Here is a 14786-nt window from a genome sequence, read left to right as displayed (position 1 = left end):
GCTTATGAATCTTGACTAAAAACCTAGTTAGGCAAAAATACAAAAAATAGCGTGACACACTACGTACAACATTGAGCAACATGCGCTTGGTCGCGTCGTCTTAGAGTGCATCGGCATATTTTAAAACTCTGGCTAAAGTTAGCTGAAGCACCTTGTATACAGTGACTATTGCTTAGATACGTATATTTATTGGATACTTATACGTATATTTAAATATCTTGTTGCGAGGTGTTGTGGATACATGCAGTGAACTTTGTTTCCAGAGACACGTTTTGGTTTATATCAAGTTTATCTTCGCACTTGTGTATGCCATTGTACTTCAAATTTCTAACGTATATTTTCCAGAACCGCTGCCTTTTATGTGGTCTCTTTGCGACTAGGATTTCGGTGCAATTACAATACACGACCGCTGACAGCTGCTCCTGCGCACTGCATTGGAACGAAGGACAGCGTCACAGAGAATTTTCCCTGGCATATGCATATGTACAAAAATGCAAAGAAGGTTCTTGAATGACAAAGTTTCATTAAAATATTTGTCGTCAACTTGTTCATTCCGCGACCTTTACATAAATCATGTTAGCAGCATGAACTGCTTTGCTGGTTTCGTACTGGTGTAGTTATAAAGTTCGTGTGATATTTTCTTTATTATTAAACAGACAAAAAGCATGGAAGCATTGATATCAATTATTTGTGGCACAATTTTTGGGACACAAGAATATATTCTTTATAAAAATATACATATTTTCATAGTCTTGACAGTGCGCAGCGTCCAAGAATTCGTTTGCAGCATCTTTGGCAATGGCAATGCAGTTATTATTCATGTATTTGATACCTCGACAAATTCTGTGAGGAGCGGAGCTCCAATGCTTTTAACTGAAACAAACAGGTTAGTTCGGCTAGTTCTTTCCCAGGTGGATGCCCAAATAAAAACAGCAAAAACACGATGCATTTCATTAATAGCTGTTCGTGTCGCACACAGCACATTCAGCACTGGCAGCAGCGGCATTGCATGACCCACATCTAAGCCTGAATCCGCTGTTTGCGCAGCTGTCCTTGCCGGCCGCTGTTTCTTCGGTGACCACCTTCGTGTTGCCATCCCACCGCCTTGCTTCCCTGGACGGCGCTGAATCAGCCACACTGGGTGAATCTGCGACTGCGCAGCCACTTCGTGGTCTGTTGCTGGCATCGGCAAAATCACCACTGGAGATCGCTTCTGTCGCTGCGCGCCCTATAAACAAGCCGACATCGACGCCTGTTCTTCACTGGCAGAACCGGCATTGCAAGACCCATATCAAAGCCTGAATCAATCCTCTGCGCAAGTATTCCTAAGTTTTCCTTCCACTCCTTTTTTTCTGCCACTGCTGCTGCTGCTGCTGCCATCAACCATTTGTTTTTTTCTTTTTTTTTCTATCCGAGTCTCTGTTAAATGCTCCTAACATGCCGACGAATGCAGAACTATCGAAAAAATTGAGGATCTGGAAGTTATGATTAACAACATGGCTAAAAGCACGCATGAACTAGTCTTTGGTAAGATGTTGCTAACAATGGAGGAGTCTTGGATTGACGTTGTCGATCTAAATAAAGAAGTTGATTCCTTGAATACAAGTGCCGAGCACTTGAACGGACTTGTAGAACTACGTAGCCAAAATACTACCTTAATTGCTGTGAACAAACAATTGAAATCTCAATACCAGTCTTTGACTCGCAAGATGGAAGAGCTTGAACAGTACTCTCGCCTTGGCAATGTCGAGATCAAGGGTATTCCCTGCTCCTGTATCGCAATAATGAAAACAGTAGGAGACAAAATTGGCTGTCCTGTATCGCCTAGTGATCTGGACATTGTTCATCGCGTACGAACCAGAGCTAACGACAAGAAAAATATCATTGCTCGGTTCTGCTCCAGAACTAATAAAGCTGAATTTGTGAGTAAAGCACGCAGAGCCAAATTCTGTCTTAGTGACATTGAATTTTCTGGCTCATTTAGTACTCCCGTCTTTGTAAACGAGCATGTGACCCCATCCAACAAGGCTCTCTTTTCCAAAGCCCTAACTTTGAAGAAAGAAAGGAACTGGATAATCCTTTGGACAGACAACTGCCAAATCAAGGCTAGGAATACCACTAACAGCAAAATTTTCCGCATTAGAGACGAATCTGACCTAACCAAAATAGACTAGAGCTCATTGTTTAACCAACTGACATAACAATTATGGCTTCCCTACTGAAACCCCATCAAGTGAATTCCTTTTTAAGCGGATTTCATTCCATCATTCATTTTAACGCGAAGAGTATTCGTAAGCACTTTGACGCAATCGATAATTTCCTCACATCGCTAACTAGTTCGTTTTCACTAATTGCCATTATTGAAACTTGGTTATCTGACGACGACAAAAATTTGTATTGGTTCCCTAACTATAAATCGGAATACTGCAATAGATTAACGAGCGGTCACGGTGGTGCGGCCTTATATGGTTCTCCTAATATCGCTTATCGAAGAAGACACGACCTATCGTTAACCATTACTAATTGCGAATCTGTTTGGATTGAGTTCAGTAACTGCTTTCGTGATTAGGAAAACAACAATTTCATATTTGGCTGCATTTACCGTTCTCCTTCATCGTCAGTTAATTATTTCTGTACCAGTCTTGATCATATCTTGCACACTATTTCACTAGAAAATAAAAAGAAATGTTGTTATAATGGGTGATATAAATATTAATTTACTTGATGAAACATCACCTATATGTACTCACTATACTAGTTTGTTCAATAGCTACGGATATGATTGTCTAATTGACGTCCCCACACGCGAAGTTTCTAACGGCACAGGTACACTTATTGATCATGCTCTTTCTAACCTCCTTAATTCACCAGAGGCCAAAGTTTTGCAAATGGACATAGCTGATCATTATCCCCTGCTCTTACGTTTCAACTCCAGCGTACGACCTTGCCCAACTTCACATACTAAAGATGTTCTGGACGAAGTCGGCTTCATAACTGCTGTTGCTAATACAAATTGGTCTAAAATTAAATCACTAAATGACCCACAGAAAGCCTTCTCCAAATTTTTCCCTAATTACATCATACTTCCGAAAGTTCACCTCCAAAAAGAAATGCAAAAAAATATGTCATTTTCTCACAATCCATGGCTTTCACAGCAGTTATTAGCAGAAATGCGCAGACGGAATAATTTATATAGGAAAACCAAAAGGCAACCGTTTAACATGAACTTCCGTGCCCGATATAAAAACTTCTGTAACACTCTTACCTGTAAATTAACATCAGCTAAACGATTGTATTTCGAGCAAAAGTTTTTACAAGCGGCCAATAACACTACAAAAAATGGGAGATTGTGAACTCGTTCTTAAGCAGGAACACACGACTAAACCAAGTATCCAGAATTTTAAATGATGGAGTCCTGCTCAGTTCTCCTGCTGATATAGCTGAGGCATTTTTTAGTTTGTTCTTTCCCAACAATTTATCTTCTCCTACACAGATCATCATGAACCGTCTACTTCATTCATTCTTTTTATTTCCTACAACGCCAGAAGAAATAACTGCAGTTATAAATAATCTAAAAGTGACAAATGGTGGAATCGATGAGGCCAACCCTGCTAACATTAAATTAATTGTGAACTTAACTTCAGATATACTTTCGTTTATTGTTAATTTAATATTGAAGGCTAGTTTATTTCCTTCTGAACTTAAGCGTGACAAAATTATCCCAGTTTTTCAAAAAGGCGATAGCTCATTATTAAATAATTACAGACCTGTTTGCATTCTACCATTTTTTGGGAAAGTTATTGAGAAACTAATTGAAATACGGCTAACAGCATACCTTTCTACATTTAATATTCTCTCTTCATGCCAGTTTGGTTTTCGCCATAGATATTCCACAGAGCTCGCACTCATTCTTCTTACTGATCAACTGAAAAAATTATTCGACGTAGGATTTCTCCCCGCCTGAGTTTTTATCGATCTAACGCAAGCATTTGATAGCATAAATCATAATATCCTTTTTTCTAAGCTCGAAGCAATTGGCATTTGTGGGCCTGCTCTCTCAATACTAAAAAGCTACTTATATAATAGAGTTCAAGTTGTTTCCATTTCCAACGCTTATTCTCGACAATGAATTACTAACATTGGTGTGCCCGAGGGATCTATCCTGGACCACTTCTTTTTTTTGTTTATATTAATGATTTACCTATCTGTCTTTGTTCCCCAGAATGCAATCTGTACGCAGATGACACTACTATATTCACCTTTCGTAAAGATATCTCATCTCTCGTTAAAAAGTTAAATGCTGACTTAGAAAATATCCTAAGGTGGTGTGCTAACGAGCTAACGAACGAGCTATGGGAAGAAGAATGATAGGTGTAACGTTAAGCGATAAGAAAAGAGCTGATTGGGTGAGGGAACAATCGCGAGTTAATGATATCTTAGTTGAAATCAAGAAAAAGAAATGGGCATAGGCAAGACACGTAATGAGGAGGGAAGACAACCGATGGTCATTAAGAGTTGTGGAATAGATTCCAAGGGAAGGGAAGCGTAGCAGAAGGCGGCAGAAAGTTATGTGGGCGGATGAGATTAAGAAGTTTGCAGGAACAACATGGCCACAATTAGTACAGGACCGGGGTAGTTGGAGAAGTATGGGGGAGGCCTTTGCCCTGCAGTGGGCGTAACCAGGCTGATGATGATGATGATGATGATTATGGTGTAACGTTAAAATGTTATCTATTAATGTAACTAAGACTAAATTTATTGTATTCTCTTCACATCAGCGAAACACACCATCCATTCCACCTATCACGTTTGGTCCTCACCGCCTTCCTCCTTGTTCATGTTCATCTTTCCTTGATACTGTACTCGATTGTAATTTGAAATATTACAATCATATTGCTCACATACAAAAGAAAATAGCTTATGGTATATACATCTTAACTAAAACACGCCCTTACTTCACACGTACCACATTACTCTCACTCTACCAATATTTTCTCCCCTCTCACATCACTTATGGCATAATATGTTGGGGTAACACCTATAATACTCATCCTGCGTCTCTCCAGACTGTTCAGAACCAAGCTATACGAAGAATTACTTACAGCCCATGCTTTTCTAATGACACGTCCCTACTACACGAGAATAACATCCTTACCATATCTGGATTCACTAAATACAACCTGGGTATTTTTTATACAGGTTTGTGAATAATGAGCTCCCATCGATCCCATTTTCGCCTTTTAACCTGATGATTCATAGTACCCCCACATTTTGGTTCAATAACAATTTTCTTTTCCCAAGAATCCACACTAACTACGGTAAACAGACTGCAGAATTCACTTCCACGTCAATGTGGAACACTCTTCCTTTCATAATGAAAACGCAAGACCTCTATCACAATTTAAAGGAGAACTAAAAATGCATTTTTTATTGACAGATTAACGATTAGGATTACTGTAGTCGGTCTTTGCTCGCTTTCTTTTCTTTTTCTTTTTCTCTTTTTGTTGTTGTAAATAAACTGTTCGTATTTTGTTCCCGCACAATTTTGCTGCTACCATGAGATACGCTAAACCTTGTTATTATTTGTAATCGATCCTGTATTTTGTTCTGTAACCATTCATTTCTTGTTGCTTGTACACTTCCTTATTATATGCTGTTGTTGCTTTTAGAGGTTAACTATAATAACTGTTCTTGTACAAGAGGTCCCGATACAGTCTTTGACTATGGGACCTCCTTCAGCATACTAAATACTTGTAATGTGACCCAAATTTAAATTTAAAAAATCAATTAATTAATTAATATAAATAATTGATTGATTGATTTCCTGCTTGATTGATTGATTGATTGATTGATAATATAAGCACGGAAAAATATTGATAGCTGTCTTCCTTTCCACGCCGACCGCATTCTCCTTCATTCTAGAAGTTCTTTCCAGTACGAGCTGGGATACCGATAACAAATCAGGGGCAGTCCTAGATACCGTGTTGGCATGGCGGACCATTGAAGCCAAGAAAAACAACCCGGTGTTACGTCCCACTCGCCATGCCCGAAACCGGAACTTTTTTCCCCAATTGATCTGACTTCCAGTCTGACTGACTGAATAAACTTTATTGAAACGAGCAAGAGATGGAGGCTGGGCCTAGGCCTCCCACGTGGGGACGTCGAGGTGTTGCCTCTTCGCCGCCTCGCAGGCCTGCTGGGTCGCCCAGAGTTGGTCGGCAAGGTTGGGGCTACGCAGGGCAGCGTGCCATCTCGACGAGAGGGTCGTGGGGTTAGTGTTGGGGTATTGGTGTGTACAGTCCCAAAGCATGTGTGGAAGTGTGGCTGGCTGTGTCTTGCAGATATGGCACGTGGGATTGGGGTAAATGTCTGGGTAGATCTTGTTGTAAAGTTGTAACGAGGGGTAAGTATTGGTTTGTAACAGGCGGAAAGTTGTAGCCTGCGTTCGGGATAGTTTGTTGTGTGGGCCGGGGAAGGTTCTACGCTCTAAGTAGAAGGACTTCACAAGATCATTGTAGCGTGTCAGGCGATCCCTACCGGTGGGGGCAGCCTCCCCTTCTCCCGCGCGGTTAACTAGGCCTCGCGCTAGGGAGTGGGTAACCTCGTTGAGGTTGGGGAGGTGCGGGTGGACGGTGCCTACATGAGCCGGGAACCAGACGAGTGTAACCTGATGGTCGGTTGAGGGGGGCGCTTGTTGCAAGATGCGCAAGGCTTGGTGTGAAATACGGCCGTTGATATAGTTGATAACGGCGGAGCGGGAGTCAGAGACGCCACACTAGACCCAACATGCCATACCATCGTCTCTGACTTCCAGTCTGAGCGCAAAATTTTTCGACCACACTCGTGGCTTTACAGATGCTCTGTCTGTCAGCTCAAAACACCGCTCTATCTTCATCCCACGCGAGTACTTTCACGTGGGATGACTGCCGCCTGTAAACTGAAATTCGATCAGAGTTGATAATTGCCTGGCGTAGCGGCTCTAAATACACTGCGAAAAGCAAGGGGGAAAGCGGACATCCCTGTCTTACTGAAGAACGTACAGCAAGTTTGTCAATAAGATCGCCATTAACTCTAATGCGGGTCGTACAGTTCTTGTAGGCCATTTTTACGCACTCTACTATAACGTCACCTAGTTTGGAATGTTCCAGAATGGAAAAAAAATTTCGTTGGAGACACGGTCAAAGGCTTTCGCCAAGTCGAGCTGTATCATTGCTATCTGACCGCCAACTGCATCAACACACTCTAATACGCTGCGTGCGACATGTATATTTGTGGCAATGCTACGGCCTTTAATTGCGCACGTCTGGTGAGACCCTACCAATTTCGTTATCACAGACTGCAGTCTTTTTTCTAGAACCTTCATAAATACTTTGTAGTCGACGTTGGTGAGACTAATCGGTCAATATGACCCCACCAACAGTCGTTCTTCCGGATCACCAGTCTTGGGAATTAGAACTATGTGGGACGTATTGATAGACAACGGAACCTGTTTGCGTTCATAAGCCTCAGTTATCACATGGAGCATGTACTGTGCAACAGAAAGCTTAAAGGTTTTATAGAAGGCCGCACTTAGACGTCTGGCCCGGGAGCTTTTCCAGATGGTAGGTCGTCTATTGCTTTCTCTATCTCCTGTAAAGTTATAGGCAGTTCTAGACGTTCCTTAATTTCATCATCTAGTGTGGGCACCAGCCTCAAAAAGTCTACATGGAAGCCCTCTATGGTCTCGAGCTTAATGCTAAAAAGTTCCGTGAAATGTTCGGCTATGGCGCTCTGAATGTCTCTCGCATCTTCCGAAGTCCGGCCGTCATATCGGATGCTCCTAATTTCTTTCTGGCAAGCCTATCTTTTCTCGTCGGATAGCGCTCGCTTTGTCGGCGTTACGCTGGCCAGCCCACAATTTTTCAGACATTGCGCATATGACGGCGGCTCTATACCTGTCGGCGTCAATTCTTTTCGAGCTGGCATTTCACTTCCCGTATTTCTTTAGAGAAAGTTACCGGCGCGCTACTTTCTATGCTCAGCATCCATTCAAGTTGTCCATTCAGTTCTCTTTTTTTCTCTTTATAACGAGCCACGCTGCTCTGTTCTATTGCTTTCATTTTTATCCACTCTATGAGACAAGAGTTTCCGGAAAGGTTGCGCTTAAGCGAACGCATTGCAATACGTCGAGCCCCACAGTGATGGCGGCGAGCGACCATTGTTCCTTCTTTTTTCTGCTAGCCAGAAGGCGTCCAAAAGTCTGCCAGGCGAAAATCCACTCGGCCAGAGAAAAACGAACGCGCACCGAAGCGAGCCGCAGGTGGTCGGGGCAATACGAGAAAAACAAATACGAGCTGGCTGGCTCTGGTAGCCCGCGGGTAGCGAGAAGAAGAAACTTGAAGAGGCTTAATGTGTCCTCGCGAATTAAAATCAAAGTCATAAAATAAATAATAACGCAGTTACCTTTTCTGGATTTAGTGTCTTTGTATGGATGCTTTAGAGCAGGTGAAAAAAATGTTGATATTTATTTCTGCTACATGACGGCACAAATGAACCACCAAATGCTTCGTCTCATCGGACCTCACTGCGTGGTTTGTCAACTTGTCTGAATGTGTTTATTTGGCTTCTCTCGTTGTATGTTCCGATGTACGACTTTAGAAAAGTCAATGCATTGTCGACGTGAAATGTTTATAACAACATTAAACCCACAAAGTTCCGGCATTGAAAATCTAAAGCACGACTTTAGAAATGTCAATGCACCTTTCGCAGTAAAAACTTTATGAGAACTTGATACCCATAAAGTTTCCGAATTGAAATTTATGCAGTCCATAGATTCCGCGACCTCCTCGAGAAGCGGCGGCGAGCCCACTCGCCATCAAAATGCCCTTGAAACCTTGTGCTCGGATGGGGCTCCTTGCCTTATTTGACTCCCGGTGCATGGGCGTCACCGCGAAAGCCAGCCTGAGTTCGCAATGTACGCGCTGAGATATATATTCGAATGTGAAAAGGACATTCTGGAGAAAATCCAGAATTATTTGCGGCGCCAGGGGTTGCTTTGGTCGGCAGTGTAGAGAGGGCACGCAACAATTTCCGGCGGGGGGGGGGCTGCATCCCAATCAGCCCCCCTGCTACGACCCTGAATTCAGCAGGACATAGGAAGGGCAACATACGGAACATATGTACACAAACTGATGAACTTCTTGCCCGATACGAATAAATCATAAGTAAAGAGCCGCCTGTTAATCTGCTCTAGCGTTGTTTAAAAATCTTTAATATCACAGAGGGGTTCCATCCTGGCCATCCAAGGTAGTGAAGATTCTTGTGTAGCGACCACATCAATAAAACGTGTTATCTGTTCTCGGAAAGAAACGGAAGACACTTTTTCGAGACTAAAGTGTGAAACGGCGGAAGCCTGACACCTTTGCCAATGGCGGTTTGTTGCGTCGGAAACACCACGGAGGCTCACAACTCGTACACTGTTATGTGAATGTTTGTTTGTTTATTAAATGCCTGCAATATCGTTCTGGACGAAGCGTCTGTTAAAGTAGTTTGTGGCCGCCTGGAACTGTTGCAGCGCCGTTTGTGGATCAGCAGGAAACGCGTCTTCCATGGAGGTGTCGGGGCGCAGTTGGCCATCCTCATCATCCACTTCGCTAGATTGACTTGTACTTGCTCAGCTTGACGCGGCAAGATGGCCGTCATGGCGCTTCCGAGCTTCATTTGCCTTGGTACTGTGAAGAACGGCCCGCTGTGATGCAAGTTTTGCCAGCCAATTGCGACAGCGGCGTCAACTTTTCTTGGAAAGCAAGCGTCACCCTCTAGCCAAACGGCGTCACTATGTCTGCTGTGTCCGCAGGACAATGCGCTACGTCCGCCACTCTGCGTCGCGGGATTGCCGAGATGAGTTCGACGAACCAGGCTTTGTGACTGAACACGCCACCACCGATCTTGTCTGCCGCGAGCGGGGTAGTTGCCGAGGGAACGTCTTCGGAGGCCCCTTCCCACGCGCCTTTCAAGACGCAAGACATTGGAGCAACGGCGGCCGCGCTGAGGGGGTCAGCTTTGGGAATAAGATGCACCTCTCCTGACGTAACCCCCGAGTTCTGCGAAGACCGTCTGACGTCGGTGAGAACCGTGAACCTGTGGGGAAGTCTCTGTGTGTGAAAGCCCTCCCGCAGAGAGGCGGCTCATCTACTGGTCGAACGTTTCCCTCACCTAGGGATCGAGGGAGGACCGAGTGTTTATAAACCGCTGTTGTGCGGCTGCTCAGTGTACTTTCTCTCGCAGTCATGCTAGACTGATGAACTGCAACGTCCTTATGTAGATACTGTAAATGAACCCATATTCCTGGTTCTCGATGAGAAGCAGTCCTTCCCTTCAACAACGTACTCATCGTGGATAAGTTGGACGACGGCATGGGCCAGCTACCATCTAATTGATGCCCTTTTTCAATCTTGACAACTGGTTACGAACGGTGGGATTGACCTTCCAATCCTCACAGTAACCGGAGATAAAGCCAGTCGCTTCAAGCGCATTGCCTCTCTTGAGTTGGCCCGTCGCGTCCCTGGACTGTGTGGTGTCGGACGCGGCTCGCCGCCCTGATGCATGCGATGTATACGCTCAGCCTCTCTTGAGCGCCGCTTGCGTTCAGCGGCTGCCGCACGTCGCGTGTTGGGAGACACTGGTTTGGCGAGACGAGGCATCCTTAGCACACGATACCGCAAAGTAAATTGCCGCCACCGCCGCCGCCACACCACATCCAAGCAGACGGTCGCCACGCGCGCCTTACGACAGTGACGTCAGGCCACACAGCGCCCAATCGGGAGGCCACCTCAAGCACCTGATCACAGTGACGTCAGGGTGCACCGTCCAACACACGGCCGCCACGCGTGCCGGTGTGATGAGTCATCGGGCGCGGGGCTGAACCACCCTGACACCCGCACTTGCCGACAGTGACCTTACGCACGCGAGCCAATCAGGAGGCGTACACCTGTTGCACAGCGAAGTGACGTCACGACACAGAGGAGAGCAATCAGGAGGCCCGAAAGCTGTGACAGTTTCTGATAATTGCAGATGACCTTGACAATGAGCCAATAAAGGCTTCCGCCTTAATACACACGGGCTGGTCTTCCATCAGGATTGCAGTACAAGCCTGCCATGCGGGCTCGTCATATACAGTAGAGGCCAGTTAACCTTATCTGCTCTAAAGGTGTTCCGTCATAGTCATCTATTGGTAGATATGCCATGGGGGTCAAGAGGAAATTCTTTCTTTATTGTTCGCTGTACAACACCCCAGAAGAAAACTCCCGTCCACCAGTGTAAATAAATACGGTCTATTGTCTCAGGTTGTTTGCATATGAAGCAATGTGAGCCCCCATAGCGTGTAAAAGCCCCTTTGTTTTAAGGACGTTGCAACTGAAAGTGTACTTGTGTGTAGTTTGAAAAAGAAACTTTTCAAATCAGGTGGTACCTCCATCTTTTTAACGCGTTTCAAAACATTCTGGCCTGCGCCTCGACTGTATATGGCTCGGTAGCGAAGGGGCGGGGAGAAGGCCGTCCAATAAATCATTGCGCAGCTTTTTTTTGTGACCGTAAATAAGTAATCTTTCGAATACCGTACAGCAAGAAAACATACCCTCAGTACAATTTTCTTACAGAAACTGAACACTACCTTTGGTACACCTTGGAGCATACGAGTTCTGTTAGAAAAGTATCCGAACTTATTTTTTTTTTGCGTACAGCTCATGGAATGAAACAAGCGCGCTTGCATCAGCCGACCTTGAACCTTCGTGCACATGCGCGAATTTTTCCCCGGCTGCCGATAGTGTCAGTCGCTGGGACGCAGCGTTTGAGTGAGGTAGTGCGCAGAGCTATCGACAGTTTTTTATTGCAAGGAAAATGGAGGAGCGACTGGAGCAGCGCTACTGCATCAAATTTTGTTAGAAACTGGGTGACAACCAAATGGAAACCATTCGGAAGATTCAGATGGCTTTCGGTGACTATGCTATAAGCAGCACACAGATCAAAGAGTGATACAACCGGCTGAAAGACGGCCGCACATCGGTGGAGAGCGAGCCACGCTTCGGTCGGCCATTAACATGCCGTAATGACCAGGTCAATGCCGAAGAGAACGCTGTGGTGACGCGGGAGCGTCGTGTGACTATCCGAGAAATTGCGGAAGAGGTGGGCATCAGCACTTTTTCTGCACATTCCATCATGACCGAAGATTTCGCCATGAAGAGAGTTGCGGCGAAATTGGTGCCGAAGCTGCTCACGGTGGAGCAAAAGCTACATCGTGTTGAAGTCGCACGGGACATGCTGGATTCCACAAACAGTGAACCCGACTTCTTGAACACCATAATCACTGGTGACGAGTCTTGGGTGTACGGGTACGACCCCGAAATCAAATGCCAGTCGTCACAGTTGAAGCATTCCACGTCACTAAGACCAAAGAAGACGAGGAGATGTGCGCAGCAACGTCAAAGTGATGCTGACTGTTTTCTTTGACTCCTGCGGTGGGGGACACCACGAGGACGCACCACAGAATCAAACAATCATCAAAGAATACTGCAGTGATGCCCTCCTTCGCCTACGTGATGCTGTGCGGCGCAAGAGACCGAAATTGTGGTCAACAGGAAATTGGCGCATCCATCACGACAATACTCCTGCACATTCCTCGCATTTGATTAAGACTTTTTTGGGGGAAAACCAGACTACTGTAGTTAAACAGGCTCCTTACTCTCATGATATGGCCCCCTGCGACTTCTGGCGGTTTCCCAAAATCAAGAGGCCATTGAAAGGAACACGATTTCAGACAAGAGAGGGCATTATGGCTGCAACGACAGCTGAGATAAACTCCATTTCGAAAGACGCATTCTCGGAATGCTTCCAACAATGGCAGCGCTGCTGGGAGAAGTGTGTGGAGTCCAAAGGAGACTACTTTGATGGTGATTAGGTTTCCAACGCTCCGGTTATGCCACTTTATTTTCTTCGTCCAAAGGTCGGATACTTTTCTAACAGGTCGCGTATAATAAAATCAGGTAACAAATGCGCGAGCCTAACTTTACAGACTGCTTGAAGAAATGGGTCCACATCATTTCTGAAGAAAAAATATCGTGCAACTAGTTGCCTTACAAACAGGTGGGCCAGCCCTAACCCTCCATCTTTCACCCGTCTGAACAAATTGTTGCGGCTGCATCTCTCCTATCCGGAACCCCACACAAACACGGCAAAAACGTGTGGCAATTTCTGCACATTGGTCCTGTTACAGAAAATGAATTGCATAACATACCATAGCTTAGCTACGAAAAACAGGTTGCACACAGTAGCCCTGGCAAATATCAAAAGGTGTTTGGCTTTCCACGCCTCAGCCTTCTTTTTAGCAGTTTTGAGCTCGGATTGCCAGTAATTGTCGCTCTGTTATAAGATTGAAGTAATTGAAGATTGAAGATTGAACTAAGTAATTTGCTGGCGTTGTCGACCACGTGACATTCGCAAAGATAGCGGGGGTGTTAGGCCACTGTCCATGCCAAATACCGTGGCACTTGCCCCAGTTTACTCTACTTCCAGTGATTTGACCAAAGTCTTTAACAACTTTTATCGTTTGCAAAACGCTCTCCTTGTCTTTGCAACACACGGCTACGTCATCAGCATAGGCCAGGAGTTTGACTTCCGACGCTTCCATCGTAAACCCATGAATACATTTGTACTCAACCACCACCAAACACAAATTCCCAAGATAAATACAGAACAGGAGTGGGCTGGCAGGACAGCCCTGACTCACGGAACGTTGAATGCTGATCGGGGCCCCCAGTGACTTCTTAATTATAAGCTTAGTAGTGCCGTTCCGGTACACCATGGCTACCCCGTGAGTAAGTTTGGAACCGACATTTATATGCTTTAGAATGGAAATTAAAATAACATGATCAACACAGTCAAAAGCTTTCTCGAAATAAAGTTGGAGAATTGCAACTCGCGACCTTAAGGCGTCACAACATTTTAGAATTGATCTCATCATGTGTATGCCTGTGCTAATGGTACGTCCCTTGATGCCGCATCTTTGGTGCCTACCTACTATGGTTTCCATTACTGATTCTAACCTGCCAGCGATTATCTTCATGAATGCTTTGTAATCATTGTTGGTAAGTGATATTGGTCTGCACGACGTTACATGTTTTAGTTTCGTAGGCTCGTCGTCCTTAAGGATGAGCACAGTGTGTGCTTCCCCGAAAGAATATGGCAATGCGTTTACTTCATACGCTACGTTAAAGACGTCAGCGAGAAGAGGCGACAAGTCTGATTTAAACTGTTCATAAAAAGCGGCGCAAAGGCCATCCATACCAGGCGATTTTCCATTTTTTTTTAAGTTATCAATTGCCTTTTCCACTTCATGTGCTGATATCGGTGTCTCTAGTCTGTTCGTGTCGTCGCTGAGTTGCGGCATGCGTCCCAAAATCGTGGCTCTAAAGGCATCTATGTCAACAGTACTCGATGCAAACAGCTGTTGAAAGTGCTGGTAAAACACTTGTGCTATGTCTTCACAGTAGGTTATTTCGTGATTATCTTCTTCAAGTACTACATCTATGTGGTTACGCCGTGCATGCCTCTTTTCAAGACCGAGCGCGCGTTTAGTTGGAGCCTCATCTGATGTCAGTGCCTCAGCCCTTGCGCGTATATTCGCTCCCCGATATCGCTCCTCATCGCATAGCTCCAATTTCGATTTGATGCCACGCAGATCGTCTTTATATGCGCCCGGCTGGCTGCACTCTAAGGGCGTTAATTTTTCCAACACCGCCCTTAGTTCTTTC

The sequence above is a fragment of the Dermacentor albipictus genome, chromosome 1, assembly GCF_038994185.2.
Source record: "Dermacentor albipictus isolate Rhodes 1998 colony chromosome 1, USDA_Dalb.pri_finalv2, whole genome shotgun sequence".
Taxonomy (NCBI): Eukaryota; Metazoa; Arthropoda; class Arachnida; order Ixodida; family Ixodidae; genus Dermacentor; species Dermacentor albipictus.
This window is presented reverse-complemented; position numbering follows the sequence as displayed.